Source organism: Mauremys reevesii, linkage group 1 (genome assembly GCF_016161935.1).
Source record: "Mauremys reevesii isolate NIE-2019 linkage group 1, ASM1616193v1, whole genome shotgun sequence".
Taxonomy (NCBI): domain Eukaryota; kingdom Metazoa; phylum Chordata; order Testudines; family Geoemydidae; genus Mauremys; species Mauremys reevesii.
In genome coordinates, this window is record NC_052623.1 from 150,688,184 (window position 1) to 150,709,032 (window position 20,849).

A 20,849-nucleotide genomic window follows, 5' to 3' on the forward strand; every position below is an offset into this window, starting at 1 on the left:
TTGACTACACCTTTATTAGGTATATGCCAAACAATAAGCATTTGGAACACCTTTTCCAACTTGTGGATGGGTCAGATCAGAGCTGGTACCAGAATGTGTAAGATGATTGGTTCCACCTGGTACAAACATGGTCTACCATCTCAAATCCACCAGGTGGAAGCACACCCTGCCAGACCACTTGAAGGAATGAACAGAAAGGAATTTCTGGGTGGGTGGGAAGGGGAACATGGTGTTATCATTGTGAAGGTGTGGTGCAAGAATAGATAGTGTGTGAGGAGGCCAAGGAGTGACGGCAGTGTAAAGGGGAGCCCAGAGTGAACAGAAGACAGAAGTGAGGAGATCACAAATAAAAGGGGAACAGGCCCTGTCACACTCCACTCACAATGCTCACACATTCTACAAAAACATGTAGGGATCAGCTCTGTATCAGAGACTTTACTACCCAGGAACCACTGAGCTAGCTATTTCAGATGAGGAGGATCAGAGAACTGCAAAATCTTTTCAAAAATATTAGCCAACAGACCCTTCTTTAAAGGTTCCCTTCAAAGTAGATTATTTTTAAAGTATTTTAAAAGGCTTCTGTAACCATATTGGGTTTTTGTCTGAAGGCATAAGATCACTCTATGAAAGGTTTCCCCTGGCTGGAAGAGGGAATTTGTGGGGGGAAAAAAAGAAAATACTTAGTATATTTTCTTTGAAGTGCAGCTGAACAGCAGGAAGAAGATAGGGGAGGCATCTAGCATTCTGCCTCGGGCCCAGTAAGGGTCATTTCTGCCTACCTCCGTCTCATAAGCTCCTGCAGGTTACAATGAACATATGGGATTCAGTGGAGGGGAAAATGAGTTCTTTCCACATCCAGTGACCCTAATCTGAGAGCATGAAGAGTTCAACCATGGGAATAAGGTCTAGAGATCTGTGCATAGGTGGAATTAAAAAATCAATAACCCGTGAGTCAATTGTTCCAGGGATTTATCTGAGTTTTGAAGAAATACAATGGGAGTTTGATTATCCACCTCCAGCCCTGAATCAAACACCTTCAGTAAAGTAAAACACAACAGAGGAAGAGCTATGCTGTTATAGGATGGGTGACAAAAGGAGGTCTGAGAGCTAAATAACATTAAAAATTATTTTAAAAGTATGAGCTCAGTGTCACAGGGCTGGACTCCCTCACCCTGGATTGCTTGCTGTAAACAGTCCTCACACCACCAGTAGCAAGTTCAGTACCACGTGCTTTATTTACAAGTGTTTGTTTCCCCACAGCATACGGCGTTTCCCCAAGCCTTTACCTACTACCAAGCTACAGAGCAGGCAGGGGAGATCTCACCTATCTGAAAACCTGGGCTGCTTTACTCTTCCAGTCTTCCTCCTCCTCTCCTGTCTCTCTTTTAACCATCTTCAGCTGAGTCCCCTGGTTGATTGGTTAATCACTTGGTATTTAATTACTGATCTCCTTACTTTGGCTCATGCGGATATGCTTACCAAATGGAGAGTGGTGAGTCAGCCATAGGCTACTCTCACTCTGTCACACCAGGTTACACAATGATCTAAATCTAGAGTAATTGTCCTAAATCTACTCTGGATTACAACAGTGTAATTGAGATCAGATTCTTGCCCTTCATCTTTTTACTACAGCAACCTAGATATTATGGTGACTTATAAATTAGGAACACGTAGAATTAATGTAATCTGTGTGATGTGCCCTGTGTAGGGTCAAAACTCACCCTGTTCTTGGGGTTTTTACACAATTAATAAATAAAACAGTTCCAAGGCTTGACTGCTCCTAAGGTTCCTAAATGCAGGGCTGCTCATTTCAGCCAACTCCTAAATTCTCTCTCTCTCAGACCCCAAGATCTTCCTACCATGGTAACTCCCCTCTGCACTTTTCTTCCTCCCCTTTTCCTCCCTAATGTTGAAAAGTTCCACTTTGGTTTGACACTGAGATCAGATGCTACTGGGCAGGGTCAGTATCAGTGCCAGTTTCCACTAACCCCTTCATACTCTGGTCCACTGTGGTGTTTGTCCACCCCACCACAAGAGGGGACATGAGGAGAGAGACCTGGCAGAAGAATGGAGCCAAATGTGGAGATTGGTATCACTTTTTCTTTCCATGAGACACTAAGAGAAATTTTAAATTGTTCTTATCTCATGTGTGCCACTATCCGAACTTTTTTGTATACACAGAATATTTAAGAATCAGTACATCTCAACATTTTTTTTTCATATCTGATGGCAATACACAACATAAGAGTAGCAGAGCAGAACTCTTTGTCCTTGGTTAAACTACTACAAATTGTGACCCATTCATCTTTTTACAATTATTATTTAAGTATATTACAATAGCACTAAAGGGCCTCAACTAGAACAGAATTCCATTGTGTTAGATCCTTTATAAATCCATAGTTAGAGATCATCCTATATGAAGAGCTTACAGTCTAATCAGGCAAGCCAGACAAACTACACACAAGCAAAATATCAAAGTTCTTGCTGATTATATCTGTTATTATTTTTAACTAATATTTTCCCCAAACAATTCCCTGTCTTATCACACCGTAATTCCCAGTGCTCCAGTCAAGCGTTTCCAATTTTGCTGGTATAGTGGTGCCTTTTTTCATGCTGCCCATCCCATCACGTAGACTGGGAAAAAATAAATGCCACCAGACAAAGCAAGTATAGGCATTTTTGTGATTGTATCCTAGGAATTGGACAGGGGTCCACATGGCCTCTCCTGCCCAGTCCATTAGGGATCCCTGCAGCTCCCCCTATGTCACTGAATAGTCCAGCTACTTCACTTGACTCTAGCAGTGGAGGCTTATAATTTCAGGAGTCCTATTCAATTTGGTTTGCATCACTAGTGCCACCAGTAGTTCAACAGCTGTTATGTCATTAAAGAGGGAAAAGTGAGATCCCCTGAGCTGATTTATTGGTTTAGTAAGATACAGGAAGTACTAACAATTGAGAAAATTACATTTAAAAAATAAAACAGTAGATAACTATTTTATAATCCAGTTACCATTGATTTAGTATCCAGAAAAAGAACAATCCCAGCAAGTAAAGCTGCTAACTTGAAATCAATTTTTGTTTATTAAGTTATTTGCTCTGCTATACTTCATTTATGGATAAAACTAATATAACTGTGTCTGCTGCTGAAAACAAACCACTTACATATTGAGCTATCTGAGTTGCCCACTGCTCATCTTTTCTTTGGAAAAGTGAATGTGTGGAAAAAGTAAATGAGCACTCTAAAACAGTGTGATCTAGAAATGCAGAGATTAGTAAGATTTGAAAATTGAGCACTTAAGCAGCAGCACTGTATCGGGGGTTAAGACCTCTTCAAAAAGAAGAACAGCCTGGGCAGTCACTAATCCACTGCCTTTCCAATGATGTCACCCTAGTGCAGTCCTTCTATGCAACCTCCTCCAAATAACAAACAGTAACAAACCCGACACAAGATTCAGTAAGGCTTCCTCACTTAGAACAATCTCAATGAGACAAACAATAATAGAGATGAAAGGAAGAATAAAAATAAACTTGAAAAAATGATCAGCAAAACTGTATTCACATTAAGAGAAAAGCAACTGAAATAGTGGATGGATTCTGCAATTATTAAAACATTAATATAATTGAAAATCTAAGACATAATCTCACCTGCAAAGGGGCTGTGTTTTTCCATATGTTTGTATAGTGCTTAGTACAATGAGCTAAGTATCTGCTGCTCTGTGTGGCCTTGGGCAAATCATTCACTTTCTGTCTCTCAGTTCCCCTATCTATGAAATCATTATTACTAATTATTTGAATTTCCATCACATGTGGAGGGCCCAATCAAGATTAGGGCCACATTGTATATGCACATTTTAAGCAATTTGGGGTAGGGGCTATCTCTGACTATCTAAACAGACAAGACGGACAAAGGAGATCCAAGGCCCCCTCACATGAGAAAATACATATATACTCATCCTATCTTCAGTGACTAAATTTTAAGGTGGACCTGTCTATACCCAGTTCTCCCATCTGGTTTAGTATCCAACCAATCCAGGGACTGACCAGAAAAAAGAGCCAAACAATTTGTTATCCAATCAATTAAAAAAAAAATAGGAACAAAGAACCACCAAAAGACAGATCCTTTGTCCTTAGACTCCCCAGACAGAGAGAGGGAGAGAGAGACTCTATAGCCTGGTGGCAAGGACTGTCATCTGGGTCTCCCACATCCTGGTAAGTGACCTAATCACCGGGGTCCTGGCTATTTAAGAGTGGGATCTCTCTCTCTATCCTTTTTTTTTTTTAATTCAAAGATCTTATTTTCATTCTCCATGGAATGAACACAGATTTTGAAACCTCCAATTTTTTCACAGTATTTTTTTTTTTGACCATCCCTGATTGGTAAAAGTTCAGGGCCAAAGACATTCATGCTCCACAAATGCAAGAAATTGGAAACAAGGCCAAAAGGTCTCAGAAGACTAAAGAACAGGAAAGCCTCCTCCTCTTTTCTCCCTCTTCTGCCTCACCTTCCACTTCTACAGAGGTCATCATATATTATGAAGTGGACACAGTGAAGGAGAAATCTCAGAAGAAGCTGTTAGCAAAACAGTAGAAAGACACATTCATGTTATTGTAAATCAGGGGTGGGCAAATTATGGCCCGTAGGCTGGATCTGGCCCATCAGGGCTTTCAATCCGGCCCTTGGGATTGCTAGCCCTGTGGCACAGCGGGGCTAAGGCAGGCTCTCTGCCTGCCCTGGCCTTGTGCCGCTCCCGGAAGCAGATTGCACCATGTCCCTGCAGCCTCGGAGGGGGTGGGGGGAGTCAGAGGCCTCCACGTACTGCTCTCGCCTCCAGGAACACCCCGCACCCCAGCTCCCATTGGCCAGGAACGAGGAACTGCAGCCAATGGGAGCTTTGGGGGTGGTACCTGCAAGGTGAGAGCAGGGTGTGGCAGAGCCGCCTGCCCCCACCTCATCCCCAGGAGCCACTGCCAGATATGCTGGGCACTTCCAGAAGCAGCGCGGGCCAGGGCAGGCAGGGAACCTGCCTCAGCCCTGCTGTGCACCGCTGCCACCCCAGAGTCGCTTGAGGTAAGTGGCACTGGGCTGGAGCCTGCACCCCAAACCCCTCCTGCATCCCACACCCCAACCCCCTGCCCTGAGCCCCCTCCTTTACCCTCCCTGCACCCAACCCCCTTCCCCAGTCCTACATTCATGGCCCTGCATACAATTTCCCCACCCAGATGTTTTCCCGCCCCTGTTGTAAATGATGTCCAGTCTAATCCTATTAATAATGAAGCAAAAGGCTGACATTTCCTCTTCTTTCATTCAATAGACAAACCCTTTTTTGCATTCCTGAAATTACATGATAAATTCAAAATGACAACCAAATAACTGTTTTTAAGAGGTCCCCACCTAACTAGGACCCTATTGGGGACAGAATTATCAAGTGACACAGTAGAAATGAAATTTGCAAAGCAGAAAACAAAGCTCCTTTTCTTATCAAATTACCATAAATTGAATACAAATCCTCCCTCTATCAAACTGCTTGTCATAGACATTGTCATCAGCACATCTAGGTCTTGCCATAAAGGTCATCTTTTCCCAATATATTCTTAGATTTGAAGGACAAATGGGACTATTATGATCATCTAGTCCAGCGGTTCTAAAACTGGTGTCCATGGACCCCCTGGGTCCTGAGAGACTGTACCAGGGTTCTACAAAATATTATTGAAAAAAAAAATAATCTCGTCTTGTATGTGCATTGCATAATGATTAAAACTGATAAATCTACTATTTCTGTTTCCACAACATATTCCATGGTGCATCAACAATGTTGTAATACTCACACTGCACAATGTAAAATGTATCACTCCTTGCAACAGCAAATCAGAAGTGATGTCTGGCTTTTTTATGATTAAGAAGTCTTTGGTGGGTGGAAGTGGAATATATTTTTACAGTGCGTAAGCAAATTACATTGAATATGGATAAGTTTTTAAAATGTCCTCATACTAATACTGCTAATTGTGCTGAAGCCATGTACAATGCAGAGTCAAGTAGTAAGGAACAAGTAAAGAACAGAAAGTTTGATTAAAGTTATAATGATTTTGGTTTTATGGAATTTAGTGATGGACGACTGCAATGGATGTTGCGTCGCCAGGCTATTGCATTACAAAAAAAAAAAAAAGCATTATGTGCTAAATGCAGCCATGACAGTTGTGAATTTCATAAAGTCCTGGCCTTTGAATTAAACCTGTTTGCAAAGCTGTGTTTAGATATGGATGAGGACATGACATATTATTGTTTCACATGTGCATTGGCTATCTCGTGTCAGAATGTTGGAAAGAGTTTTTGAGCTTCGCAAAATGCTGCTGGGTTTTCTTTCTGTGCACAAGATCACTGCAAACTTTTCTGACCTGATATGGATTGTAAAGCTTGCACACTTAGCAGACATTTGAAAGTTACTGAATGCACCGAAACTCTTCACACAAGGGGGTGATACAATCATACTTGAGGTGAGTTACACAACTACAGCATTTCAGAAGAAAATAGAGATTTGGAAAACTAGACTGAGCAGTGGAATCTCAGATATGGTTCCGCTACTGACAGAATTTCTGGTTACTAACAGCATGAAAATTGACTGAGAGAGAGACAGGACCATTGTTCACCTTTCAACTTTGGCAGAGTACTTCAGTGTTTACTTTAAAAATATAAACATGGAGGAAAATTACTGGGTTCGGGATTGGTTCTGAGCTTGTGCAATGTCATCTTGCTCTTTGAGTGGAAAAGCAGAGCAGGAGCTGCTTGAACTATCTTGTGACCACACACTGAAAAATCAGTTTCAGGAACAAGCACCTTGTCAGTTTTGACCAACTGTTGCTGCAGAATACCCAGTTTTAGTTACAGAAGCAATGAAAGTGTTGCTACCTTTCCCAACAACATATACATGTGAAGCATCGTTCTCTGCCATGATAGCTATGAAGACAAATTTCAGGTCCCGTCTGGAAGTGGAGAATGATCTATGCGTTTGCTTGTCAACCATCACACCAAAGATAGTCAGAGTGCAGTAAGAGGCAGGGTCACCCATCTCACTGATATCTGTACGTACTCTTATAATCTTTTTCTTTAAGCATTACTAACACTACGTGTTTATATGAAGTACACATATACCTTTGTCAATCAGTCTCTTAGTTGGGAGTCTGTGATTAATATTTGAAAATTCACAAGAAAAGTTTGAGAACCTCTGTTCTAGTTTGACCTCCTGCAGAACATAACCATAGAATACTAGGATTCGGGTCAGTTATATATCCAAAAGGAATTACAGATGCAATGACATTCCTTAACTAAAAATGTAACGGGGTTTATCTGGATCTTTGAGTGTTTCAATGTTTATCCCTTGCAACAATGCTCACAATGAAAGGACACAGTCCACTTGAAATCTAGTCAATTTTGAAAAATGACTTATGAGTAGTTTCAGGCTTTGCAGCTGTAGTTTCCAATATTTTAAATGTTTCTTTCTGCTATGTTGCAATGTGAAAGACACCAAGTGGGAAAAGTGAATAATCAAGGGCCCAATCCTAGGTGTCACATGTTCTCAACCTCCAATTGACATTAAAAGGATCTCAGGGTTCACAACACCTTCTAGAAGTGCTCAGCATTTTAAAGGATGGGCCCTGATCAAATATAACAGGAAAAAAAGAAAGTGACCACTCAAGTATATAAAGTAAATAAACTGAAAAAAGGAGGACATATTTAGATTTTCTAATCTCTAAAACTGTAGGGATTTTAGACATTACTTGTAAATAAAGGAGATTAAAATCACACACTTCTGTTTTTAAGTTTGTGTCCCTTTAATTGAAAATAGATTACATGATTAATAGACACGATAATTCTGCTATCAATTTATTCACAAAGTCTTGAGATGTGGGATGGGATGGGGACCCAGAATGCTATTCAGTAGTTATTAGAAAATAGGTAGTATTTTGTTAGTTTATGTTAACTTGTCTACAACTGCAATGTTGGAATATGTTGCAAACATAAAAGAAGTGTAGATTTTTGTGGATAAAAGGTTTCTAATGTGGAGACTGTATAAAAATATCACATTTTCATTATTTGCCCAAGGAGCACACTAACTCAGCTTCAAAGTTGTCAACATTAATCCTTTTTATAAGATTTGTTGTCCTCAAAATTTCCTCTTTCTCTTCCCATTTTTCAGTTTTCAAGTCCTTTTCAAGGGCATTAATTATATTTTCATTCTAAAACAAACACTTTCTCAGTTTATCTTAGCAACTAGACAACTATATACGTTTAATAAAACCTATGGTTGTTGTGACTTCCATTCCAAGTATTTCATTATTTTTCCCCCGTGAGAAATTTTTCTTTAAGTTTTTGGGCTGGTTGATTGTCATTTACTTATTTCTATTTTGTGAAGCATTCGATCATTTTTGGGTTTTTCAATAAGATTTGTGGTATAAAACTTTGTTTACCTTTACATTTTTGCATTATAAAGCATTAGTTGTTATCATAACTCATCATACCACTTAACTGAATCAAAGAAACTGTTACTTACCTTATAATAATTGTGGTTCCTCAAGACATGTTATCCATATTTATTCCACTGTTTGGTGCATTTTCACCCCATCCACTCAAGTTCAGATTCTTTTGGCTGGCAGTGTCTGTTGGAGTCATACCTGTGCCTGAGTGTCCTTGTGACTCCAACCAAGGGCATACAGGATAGGACGATCCCAACTGTCTCTCAGTCCCTTTGCCAGTACAGAATCCAGTTGTTAGAAGACTCCACGGTAGTGGAGGAGGGTGATCATGGAATATATGGATAACACTTCTTGAAGAACCACAGTTACTATAAGGTAAATAACCGTTTCTTCTTCTTTGAGTACTTGTCCATAGATATTCCACTGTTGCTGACTCATAAGCAGTGACCTAGATCATTGGTTCTCAACCAGGGGTCCAAGCCCCCGTAAGGGACCACAAGCAGGTTTCAGTGGGGGCACCAAGCAGGGCCGGCATTTGACTCACTGGGGCCCAAGACAGAAAGCCAAGGCCCTGCCGCATGGGGTTGAAACCCAGGACCTGAGCCCCGCCACCTGAGGCTGAAGCTGAAGCTTCAGTGGCTACATTCAGGGGCAATGTAGCTTTGCAGGGGCTCCTGAGGCATGAGGCCCCAGGCAATTGCCCTGTTGCTATCCCCTAACACCAGCCCAGCAGAAAACCCTTTATTGTGACACAGGTGGGCCATGGAGTTTTTATAGCATGTTGGGGGAGGGGGGGGGGGCTCAGAAAGAAAAAGGTTGAGAATCCCCGACCTATTTCACAGGAGGTGGGTGCTGGGATCTACCTCAACAATGACTGCAAGACAGCCTTTCTAAAATGGGTATAATCAGTCCTTGATGCGTCTACTTTGGAATGATGGTTGATAAAGGTCTCTCTTCCCCCTGCCTCTCAACCTGCTAGGACTGCAGCCTTCCCCCTGCACCTGCAGGGACATTGGGTGTCCCCAGTCCCGAGGCAGAACAGAGAGCTGTGCTGCCATGTGAGTGAGGGAACGGGTCTGCGACAACGAAGCTGCAGAGTGCTCCATGTACTACCGCAGGACCTATGACACCCAATCCCTGCATGCTCAATGTGCAGGAAAAGCTGCAGTCTGAGCAGGGCAGGGCAGAGACACACTCCCAACTCCCACCCCCGCCCCCCAGCAAGGAATGTGAATAGGATGAGCGCCTGGCTGTGGGGGGAGCCACTACATTGCTGAATGGCTTCACTCCCCAGGCAGGAGCTGTTCAGCAGCTGGATGGCCTTCTACCATCAAGCCTGCCCTCTCCTCACTACAATGGCTTCCCATAAAATTTTGAATCACTTTCAAAGTCTCAGTCCTTGTCTTCAAAGCACTCCATTGCCTGGGTCCAAGATATCTAAAAGTTCCCCTAAAGTGCTGGGACAAAGAGCGTGGTCAACAACTAACATTTTTCTCTGGCACAATGGAACGCTCAAATAATCAGTGTAAAGCTCATCTGTGTGGAAGACAGAACTTTCTCTGGGGGCAGTCTGAGACTGTAGAATTAACTCCATTAGTTTTTGGTGACCTCACCACTTCACATTCAAGGCACATGTATTTGACCTTGCCTTCTCTAAAAATATACAACAAAAGATTGGCAGTGGGGCAGACTGTGCTAGCTTCATGTTTGGCAGGAAAGGGCATCTAGCTCTGGATTCGGGTGGAGACACTGTTCTTCTAGCCTGATGAAGTTTCCATTGCATCTAATAAGCACATAGCTATGGAGTAGTAGCCTTCATTAGAAGTATCATGGCTGGGGTAATAAAAATGCGCTCTCGGCTGCCTCTCTCCCTCTCTGGCGTGTACTGGCCTGAGTGTTTAGACTCCAGAGAACAAACTGGTGACACCTCCCTACTAACATCAGAAACTGAGGATGAGGCATACGCCTCATGGAGAGGTTCCAGCAGTTCCAAGTGCTGGAGTGCTAAGAGTACCTTCAGACTGTGATGCTGTATAAAAAGTAAGCTGACCATTTATATCACTGTTGCTACCACTGTTATACAATTGCAAGATCTTGTACACAGTATGCCTTGTAAGATATCATTTGAAATGTTGTAATCTGTTGCATAATGTTATTTTGTTTATAGGTGGGTGTTATCATTGTATATGAAGTTATAGATGTTTGCTATGTATTTGCATCTCAAACATGTTGTGTTCCTGCATAACACCCACAAGACAGATTTGCATCCAGACCAGCCAGCCATGGTTGATGGGCCATTGAGGAGAATCAACTCTTCCCATGGGCCCCTCCCAAGGACATCTCAGAGAGCATATGGACAATGGAGGCCCAGTGACTCAGTAGGGTACATAGATCATGTGATCCATGTTTGAGACAGTAACTTTCCGTGCTCATGGACTAGGGGGGTATAAATTGGAAAATGTGACATCATCCCCTTGCCTCTTCCCTGCTCCACAACTCTGGATTATGATTGCTAACGAAGAAGAGCTTTGAACAATGGACTGAGGCCCCCAATATTTGGGTTGAACCAGAAAGACTTATTACAAACTGGCAGATTGAACATCACTGCTATTATCCTCATCTACAAACTCTGAAATCAACTGTAATGTATATGATTCATTTTAACATCTTCATAACTCTCTTCCTTTTTATATTAATAAATCTGTAGTTTTTAGTTACTAAAGGATTGGCTACCAGTGTGGGTTTTGGGTAAAATCTGAAGTATATTTTGACCTGGGGTATGTGTCTGGTTCTTTGGAACTGGAAGAACCTAATATATGTGATTTCTGGTTTTTAATCATAGAAGTCTGGTTCATCTGTGCGGTACATGAGGGGGTAGAGGTCCTGAAGGGGACTGTCTGTGGCTTCATAATAACTAGTGTAGTATTTTGGAAGCACACATTTGTTACTGGCTTGATGAAATTTTATGAGAGTATATACCACCAGTTTGGGGTACATGCCCTGTTTCCTGGCAGGCTGATCCAAAATTGGCAATTTTAGCTGTGTCCCATACCAGTGTGACTCATCGGTACCACTGATGTGCTTGGCACCAGTACAGGGGTGGCAGGAGGTACCAGAAAAGGTATCTTTATTATTACTAACAGGGGTGAGTCTGATACCAAAGAGACCATGGGGTCCCTTGATGCCTTATATAATTTCCACACTGAGCAAGCCAGCCCCGAAGCAAGGTGACTGGATGGCATTGGTACTGGACTAGTCAGTACCAGGAATATTGATACTAAAGGCCTGAGTACTGAAGGGTCAGTACTAGGTGATTTTTCAGATACCAAGTAAGTTGTTCTGAAGGCACGGTTTCTGGCGCCAGAGGACCCTTCCTGGACCTCGAGCTACAATTTTCTGAGATAATTGAAGGTGATTTCTGGCTTCTTGAGAAAGGATGTGATGAAAGAAATAGATCTCATCCATTTATGGGCTCAGTGTTCCCTGAAGTTTTACCAGTTAAGGAGGATGAATCTTTGGGAAGGTTTGTCTCAGATCTGGAAGCAGAGGAGCCAGCAGGAGCATTTTTTTTTTCAATATGTGCTTAGGAATTTCTGTCCCAACCACTTCAGGGTCTGAAGAGAGATGCATTTACCTCTCCAGAAGGAACATTTTCAGACAAGATTCCCTAGATCTTTGGAATCTCTTTGAAAAAGATTTACAAATAGCACATCTGTTATGTGCCCCTTTCCCTGGTTCACAATAAGCATTTGGTTTGCCCATCATTAAGAAGCATTACTACCTTGCATGAAGGGAAATTTTTAAGGCCTGAAGAGTTCTGTTCAGTCATAATAAGCAATGCTGGTTCCGGGTCAGACTAAGGCAAAAAGTCAAAAGGTTTTCTTCTAAAGAAAAAAAATAAACCTCTAAAATTAACATTAACTGACCAACTGCTAAGTAACGATCTATTTACAATATAATGGGCTGATCACGCAATGACTGAGCAGCTCTGGACACTGCAAGGTCTGACTGAAAGCAATGGGTGGAAGGAAATGAGAGCAGGATGGGGTTACCCTATGCTTAGTTTATGCCCTCGGCTGGAAGGAGAGCACTCAGGGTATGTCTACACTGCAAAAACACCTGTGCTGGTCCATATCAGCTGGCTTGGGCTAGGAGCTGTTTAACTGAGGAGTAGACATTCAGGTTAGAGCTGCACCTGAGCTCTGGGGCCCTCCCCCCCTCATGGGGTCGCAGATTCTCGGCTCCAGCCCAAGCCTGACTATCTGTAATAAACAGCACTGTAGCCTGAGCCCCGCAAGCCCAAGTCAGCTGATATGGGCCAGCAGTGGATGTTTACTTGCAGTGTAATCAGACACTTAGGGTCCAGATGCAGATCCAATGGATGCTGCTGATCAAAAGAATTCAAATCTGAAAGAATCCCAACACTGGAATATATAAGGACAAGCATGCAAAGAGGAACTGATTCTCCCCCCTGCTTTATTGTAGAGTTCCCATGCATCTAGATATCATCAGATCACATCCTTAGAACAAAAACCCTCACTAGGATTGTCCTATTAGAATAATCAGAGGGCTCCATTACTAGAACTGTCCCAGTGATGCATTTGATTTAATAATCTTCTACAAAGGTTGCTTTATTGAGCCATCTTACTATACCTGTAGAAAGGAACCTCCTCTCTTGTCTTATCTATTTTCTTAAGTCTCACCATCATCATATACCTGTGAAGCTTTGCATTGTTTTTTTATCATAATATACTTAAGCATGCTGAAGCTCTCCAACTCTGTGGCTACATGATTATAGCTGGTCTAATCAACCTTAGTCAATAAATATTTAAGTGATCTGTGTATTTCAGTTTTAATTTTATAAAAAAAGTTTGTGAAGAGTTTAATAAGAAACAAATTGTTATTGTTTGGCCATATTTAAGAATGTACCAGTAGTTATTATCTAGAGGTGATCAGATATGTAATTATTTATCTTTGTCCAAAAGTTTTGCTAATATTTTTTTCTTTAACTATGAATACTCAAGCAAGCTCACTGAGAGGAAAGAATTTCTAATTAGGAATTTAGTTTCTGTTCATGGACCAAGGCATTTTTAATAATCACCCCAACAAAAAAAACATGTTTAAAGGACATCTGTTTTCAGCAGACATGCAACTTGTCAGTGCATTTATTTAGAAACGGGATATGAAATTAATGAAATCGTGCTGTATTTTCTCTGAACATAAACAAAAATGTTATTAGCATTATTAAAATAAAGCAGCTCTACTGAGGCCTTTAATATACTTTTGTACTTGCTGATGCAAAAACATTATGGTCAGACTGACAGTTAAGTGTAGAATTGTGTGAAATTCATTACCTACCTAATGAAGTGTAAAGCCAATGAATTTAAGTGTTTTCACTGCCACAGCACTTACTGCTGCCTGCCTCACATTCATATTTACCCTGTATTTCCTTATTGGCAGCAGCAGCAGCAGCCGGGCTAGCAATAAAACTCAGTCTAGCTTCAGTCCTATGCTTTTCATGTATGTTACACTTTCATATTCTCACTTACTTTTTGTTTAGGTTTAATAATATCGTTTTGTCCTATCATTTCCTCTCAGCATATTTTCAAATAGCCAGATTAAACAAATAATAAATTATCAAAGCAGATAAGAAAGGGAAGCTTATCATTTTATTTTTTCTCCTATATTCTGTTAAATATGCAATATGTTCATATCCTTCCCATCTTTAATAAAAACAAATTCCTCCAAGAAAGGCCTTGTTATTCTTTTAGTAGGGTGTTCTAGTAAAGGAAGCAAAAAGTTATCTAGGAATTGAGATAACGCGTTAGACCAGTCACATAAGGCATACAGGCAAAGTGTCTGAAGGAAATGGGTACAACTTAGAGAAACAGAAATAGTGTCTCAGCATGACTTGCTAATAACTTATATATCTATGCCACTTTTGTACCACTAGGATTTTGAGCTGGTCAAGGGCCAGCAGAGCCCCCAAAATAAATTAGAGTAGTCCCCTCTAATGTACTGTAGTTTCCCTAGAGCTGCAAATTGACTAGCCCCTTCCCCTCCTGCTCCACACATACCCAGTATACCCACACACAGCCCCTTTGCTAAGGGAATTAACAAGGGCTGTTCCAGCTAGTGCTGTGCAAATAACCAGTTTCTTGGTTTGAAGGCACAACTGGAAAAAATATCAGGAAAAAAGTCATTTTGGGTGACCCCAAAAATTTGATTTTTTTCAGCAAACTGGGTTCAACAAAACAAACATTTTGTTTAGTTTGAGGGTTTCATATGTTTTATTATTTTTTTAAAATAGAACTGAAGTAAAATTGAAAAAGAAAAGTAATTTTCAACCAAAAAGTCTAAACATTTAATTTTGAAATTTTCAAACAAAACATTTTGATTTTTTTTGACATTTTTCCCCCAACCGAAACAATTTGGAGAATTTGATACATGAATTTGCAAAACATTTCAGTCAACACAAATCTTCATTTCTGGTGGGGAAAAAAAGCCACATCCAAAACTTTTTGCCCATCTCTCTTTCTAGCTTCTTTATGTTGACAATGCAGAGTAAAAAGGGTTTTTAGCAGAAAACAGAATCAAGCCTCTCAAAGTATTTTGGAAGAGAGATGCAGTACTGCTAAACCCCAAGCTATAAAAAGGCATGAGTCGAGCCCAAGAATCATCAGCATAATATTAAAAAAAAAAGTTTGGAATTATTTGGCTTCTGGTTTTTGAGCTTTTAGTCTTCATGTTTTCGTCAGGAGTGAAGGACCCGTGATTTTAAGATAAAACTCCAAATACTACATCTGTTGGCAACACCGTAAATGTCTAACCAACAGTAGTGGTATGGGCCTGATTTTGAATGATGCTGTGAACCCACAACTCCCTCAGATTTCAACTGGAATTTTGGGTGTTCAGAACTTCTGAAAAATCAGGCCCAACATGACTAGGTGTTATATATTATTTATAATTATTATTTTCATACTACAAGAGGTAAATTCATTTCCTCAGGTGAAACTCAGCCATGTGCAGAGGGTTCCCACAAAGGCCCCAAACACCATACAGAAGCCCCACATTAAGAACTTCAGTGGTACTAAGGCCTTTGTGTGCATGCTTTCACTGGGTTGAATTCCACTCTTGAGCTTTTCCACTGTTTCGTTTGTTTGTTTTTGTTTGACTGGTTGTTGGGGTTTTTTGGAGCGTGTGGGTGGGCATTTGTTTTTTGCATTAAAAATTATTGCCAGAGTAATTTTCCATAAAACTGAGTATTGATTTTAATTTTCAAAAATGTAACTGCTTTGTGAAATATCTAGAATTTTTTGTAAAGGTTTTAATGTAATGTGGATTTCAAGCTTGCTTTTGAAGTATCTCCTCCATTCCCTAGTATTCAGGGGAATGCTTTCTATAAATCAGGGGTCGGCAACCTTTCAGAAGTGGTGTGCCGAGTCTTCATTTATTCGCTCTAATTTAAGATTTCACATGCCGGTAATACATTTTAATGTTTTTAGAAGGTCTCTTTCTATAAGTCTATAATATAGAACTAAACTATTGTTGTATGTAAAGTAAATAAGATTTTTAAAATGTTTAAGAAGCTTCATTTAAAATTAAATTAAAATGCAGAGCCCCCCGAACCGGTGGCCAGGACCAGGGCAGTGTGAGTGCCACTGAAAATCAGCTCATGTGCCGCCTTCGGCACACGTGCCATAGGTTGCCTACCCCTGCTGTAAATGAACCCAAATGGCCACTGGCTGTCAGTAATGCTTCGCAACATCTACAGCTATAACAGTATTTATCTGGCTTTTAAAAATCATATCTTTAGAAAGGTAATTCAGTTACAAAAGCATGGAGCTTGCAATCTGTATATTTGTGAAAGTAAAACAATGAAGAACGATTGAAATGCTGCACCTGGCACTATTCATCACCGACTACACTAGAATACTTGAATAACAAGACAAATCACTCTTTTTTAAAAGAGGACACACACTTTTAAAGCTGTATTATAGCTCCTCTGCAGTCTACAAAGTGAAATGTGAAGTAAACATAGAAAGTACCAGTATTTATCACCAATGATTTTTCTCTATTAGTAGTAAATTTAGCAAAGATGGTAACTCAGATTGCTATACTTATTTTTGAAGCCTTTCTTACTTGCTAGATATGTGACAATTTCTTAAATGTAATACATTTGCAGTAAATACAACCATTTGTGCAGTGACATATATAGTATAATAAAATGGTATGAAGCTGCTGTAATAAGAATTTTCAAATTAAAAAAAAGTTTTCCTATCACTAAAAAAGTAGAACAGTCTACAGCATGTGAAACATCATCTGAATTTTAATTAAGACACACTACATATGCAGGAAAGCCTTGTTTAGGCTTTAATTTTTCACTTTAAGGCACTGGAGTGCATTGGGGCAGCTTGAACTCATAGTTCACAGGGGAACAAGTCTGCATGTGATTGGCTTATGGTATTGCCAAACCCAAGTATTCAAAAATCATGAATCAGATCACAAATATAGTGATTTAAAAATGTGGTGTGTGGTTTTTTTTATTTGCCTTTTGGTTTTTGAGACTTTAGCTTTTGCATATTCGAGCTTTCCTATTTAGAGTCACACAGTCATAGAGCTTAAGGCAAGAAAGGATCACCTGCTCATCTATTTTGACTCCTCCATGTCACAGGCCACCAACACCACCCAGCGTCTTCACACTAAACCCAACAACTGAAATACTGAGAATTAGAAACGTATATTAAAAAAAGAGCTGAGATTCTCACATCACATGATTCCACAAAGTGAGGCTCTAAGACAAACACCATATACCACGATGCTTATGATAAAATTGCAAGAATTTGCTCAGTGGGCTTCATGGCTGGGAGTGATAGCACAATGTGTCTGCCTCCTCCTTGTCCATAGCTGTAGTAGCTTGCAGCACCATCAGTGTTAGCCCCACATACTACCTGTGATCAATCAGGTGACATAAGAACGGCAGTTGTTACCAGTCCCAGTGCCCTTATTGCCTCCCCACTGAAATGATGTCTTCTTGTTTTTTCAAACTAAATTGGCTAGCTGACAGCACTCGGACAGTGCAGAACATTTTAATGCTGCCTTTTGAGGCTTCCTTATCTCTCCCAGACCACAGTTTCTCCTGCACACTTATCACCAAACCTTCAGTCTGAAGACACTAAACAGAGGTGTCTAAAGTTTGATGGCTCACTTCACTCATCTAAAACTGTAAACAGAGGTGCTCCATATACAACTCTTAACTGAATGAACATACTCAGTACATTGATTTTTTCTTCACAATGGAAACAGCAAATTTTAGAGATTCATTCTGTCTGAACAATGGTTGCTCTACAATTTTACAGAATATGTTGTGATTTTGTCTGAACTTATTTTTTTTTCCTTTGGACTTTTGAAGGATCCAGACATCTGAGCATGACCTGCTTTTCACCCACTATCCTGAAAACAGGGATACTCCAGGCAGTTTCATGGATGTGTGATGAAGTATATAGAAACGTGCAGGCTGTCTTGTAAGGAAGGAGTTAAGTTGACACTGGAGGGAAGTAGGAAATACTTTTAGCTGGCCCCAGTTATAGCTGTAGGTAAAAGACATTTGTCTCAAAATAGAGAGGCTGCACTCAGGGGCAGGAAGTTTTCATTGAACACTGAGCAGCAGGGACTCAAAGCAGCACAAACCAAAGAAACCTACAAAGGTTTGTACCAAAAAGAGGCTGTAAATCTAACAGAGAGCAGGGTTCAAAGATCAGACTGTATATAGCCAGGTGGCTGGAGTACGTCATTTTCCTGACTTTCATTGTTCACATGAGGTGAAAAGAGCTCGGTATTCCTCAGTTACTTTAAGACAGGACTTCTGTGAAAGACTAAATAAACTTGCTTCTTTTAGAGGTATAACTAGAGTTCCTGAGGAAAAAAGTCAATTAATAGTCAACTAGGTGGGAAAATCCAGTTTGGAATCTTAAAGAAGCAACTCTGACCAGAGGAATATTGACACAGAGCTCTTGCTATTCTGAAGCACATTCTCAGAAAGAGACAGCCTAAGAGTTATTTCTTTGGGCTTTTATTCTACCCTTTCATTTTGGATTGACAGTTTCCCCAACTTCTTCTGCCCCATTCTGTCTTCTTTCTCAAAAGCACATTCATTTGCCACACCCATAATAAGATGCTTTCAGTCTGATGCCAGCTAACCCATTCTTTCTCTGCAGAGAGTGACAACATCACCTTCACACCACTTCAAATCTTCACCAGCCTGAGGTGCAAGAGTCCAGAGGTAATTTAAAATTAGACTGGAAAATGCCCTACAGATTATACTGTAAGCAGGGTGTCAGGGCTTTTAAAAACGGTACTCTAACATTGTCCATCCCATAATTGTTGGAAGTTTTTGCTATCATAAACAGTTAAAATTCACATTCATACAGTCATGATTAGATTGCCGAGTTAATATGCAATTAAGATAAATATGGGCAGCTCACAGACCGTATAGAACAAATGTTTTTTCTACCATTCTCAGGAGTAATTCAGAATATCATTAAAAAAAAGTTCTCTCTGCTACCATATTGGCTATACAATTTCTGTTTTGTATTTAAAAACAAGCGCTTATGCAGAAAGTGATGGAGCTACCCGAGGAGTGCTTGTACCCTTAACTAACAGGAAAAGTGAAAAACTGCCAGGGACTAGATACCATCATAGCAAGGGATGCTACTGACACTTTTTTAAGGTAAGGGGATAGCTCTTTCCCATCTTTAAATATGATTCATTCCCAAACAAAGTCACGTAATATGGCACCTTGAGACAGTGTGTGACATTTGGACTTGCTTGTATCTCATTAATTAATGGCTACATAAACTTAAAAAGTTAAATATGCCTGGCTGGGAAGGAGAGGGATCTCTCTCTCTCCTCCCTGCTGTGGCAGCCCCCAAGCTGGGGCTGGGAAGGTGAGGGGAAAGTTGCCTCTTTCTCTGGCCGCCACAGCCCTGTATGTCCCAAATTTCCCCCACCCCCTCTCCTCACTTCTCACCCCCTCTTCCCACTTCCCCCTGCCACCTACCCCCTATTCTCCCCAAGGCCACCACCTCACCTTACATGTGCATCTTCTCTAGGGTCCAGGCCCTAATTAGTGGAGCCACACCTACGTGGCTCCACTAACTAGGTGGGTGGCCCTTCACTGTCTTGTGTGCGGCTGCCCAGGCGCGCACCTTAGAGGGAATTATCTGCGGACCACCTGAATGGAGCATCCACGGAGCATGGTTTGAGAACCTCTAGTCTAGGATTTAGCTAGGTATTCTTAGGGATGGTCTCTGCTCCACTGGGCCATCCCCAAGAAGGATGTATACAGTGTTTCATTGTTGGTTTCTTTTGCAATGACTACCCTGAAACGTTTCTACCCAAGATTTTCCTTTTTCACACATTTTTTTTTGCAAGGAAGAGCATAATGTAACCCCATGACAGGAAGAAAAGTCAGTTGCTTACAACTAAGAGGTGACAAGGTCCCTGACAGTATACTGATGCTACTAAAAGAACCAAGGGCGCACACAGAACATTCCTTTAGAAGCAATCAATAGTATTACTACCTATATGAGCATTCTGTATATCAGATAACAAGCAATCACCAAATGCTGGAAACCAACAACTAGTTTCTTAGGAAATGAATGAATTACTCAAACTAATCAGCTATTTACTCAGGTTGCACTTGCAAAGAGCAAGCAAACCCAGAACCATACAAAATCTACCGGAGTAGCCAAAGTACAGCTTGTGGTGCAGAGTGCTCTAAAACTATATTCATGTATCCCAGCTGAGGGATACATGAGTAAATTCCAATATTTATCTGTCAACTTTGTGGGCTGCACCCTGTTTAAAAAATAAGAGAGATTGCCCAAAACATACATCAGAACTCTAAATTTTGCTTATTATCACTGATAATGTTGCATCTACATTTATCTTGTAATTTAGCAGAGCAGGCCCTGTGTCTGCGGTACGTTCTGTAAAAAAAATTATGACCCTGTATAAATAGAACAGTTTTTTCTCTTTATATGGCTCCGTTTTATTTACATTGGATGTCACCCATCATACTCTCAGTAAGCTACCAATTCAGTCATAGTTTGTCCATATTTTGAGTGTTTCTTTTCTGTACAATGAATTTCCTCGTTTATTTTGTTTTTGTTATTTTAATATTTATTTTTCACCTTGTCTATGATCTGTTCAACACACTCTGACAATCATATAACCAACATAGCTATGCCATCAAAACATTGTAGTGTAGACCTGGCCTGAATATGGATTTATATGTTGCCTAAATTTAGGCACTAAGTTGGAAGAAGTTGACCTGAATGCTTGAAATCCACCCATCTGGTCAGATAAATTTGAATGAC

General features: G+C 40.5%; 1 protein-coding gene across 26 annotated transcripts in view; it reads right to left on the minus strand.

Moving 5' to 3' along the window:
• DMD (dystrophin) overlaps positions 1–20,849 on the minus strand; it is a 2,035,724-nt gene that overhangs the window by 430,639 nt on the left and 1,584,236 nt on the right. Inside the window, exon 1 of one of the 26 annotated variants that reach the window (XM_039486457.1) lies at positions 1,325–1,340. The exons of the other annotated variants lie outside the window; for them this stretch is intronic. The gene's annotated coding sequence lies outside the window, so the exon portion shown is untranslated. Of the gene's footprint in view, positions 1–1,324; positions 1,341–20,849 lie in introns of those variants that run through there. 26 annotated transcript variants of the gene reach the window in all.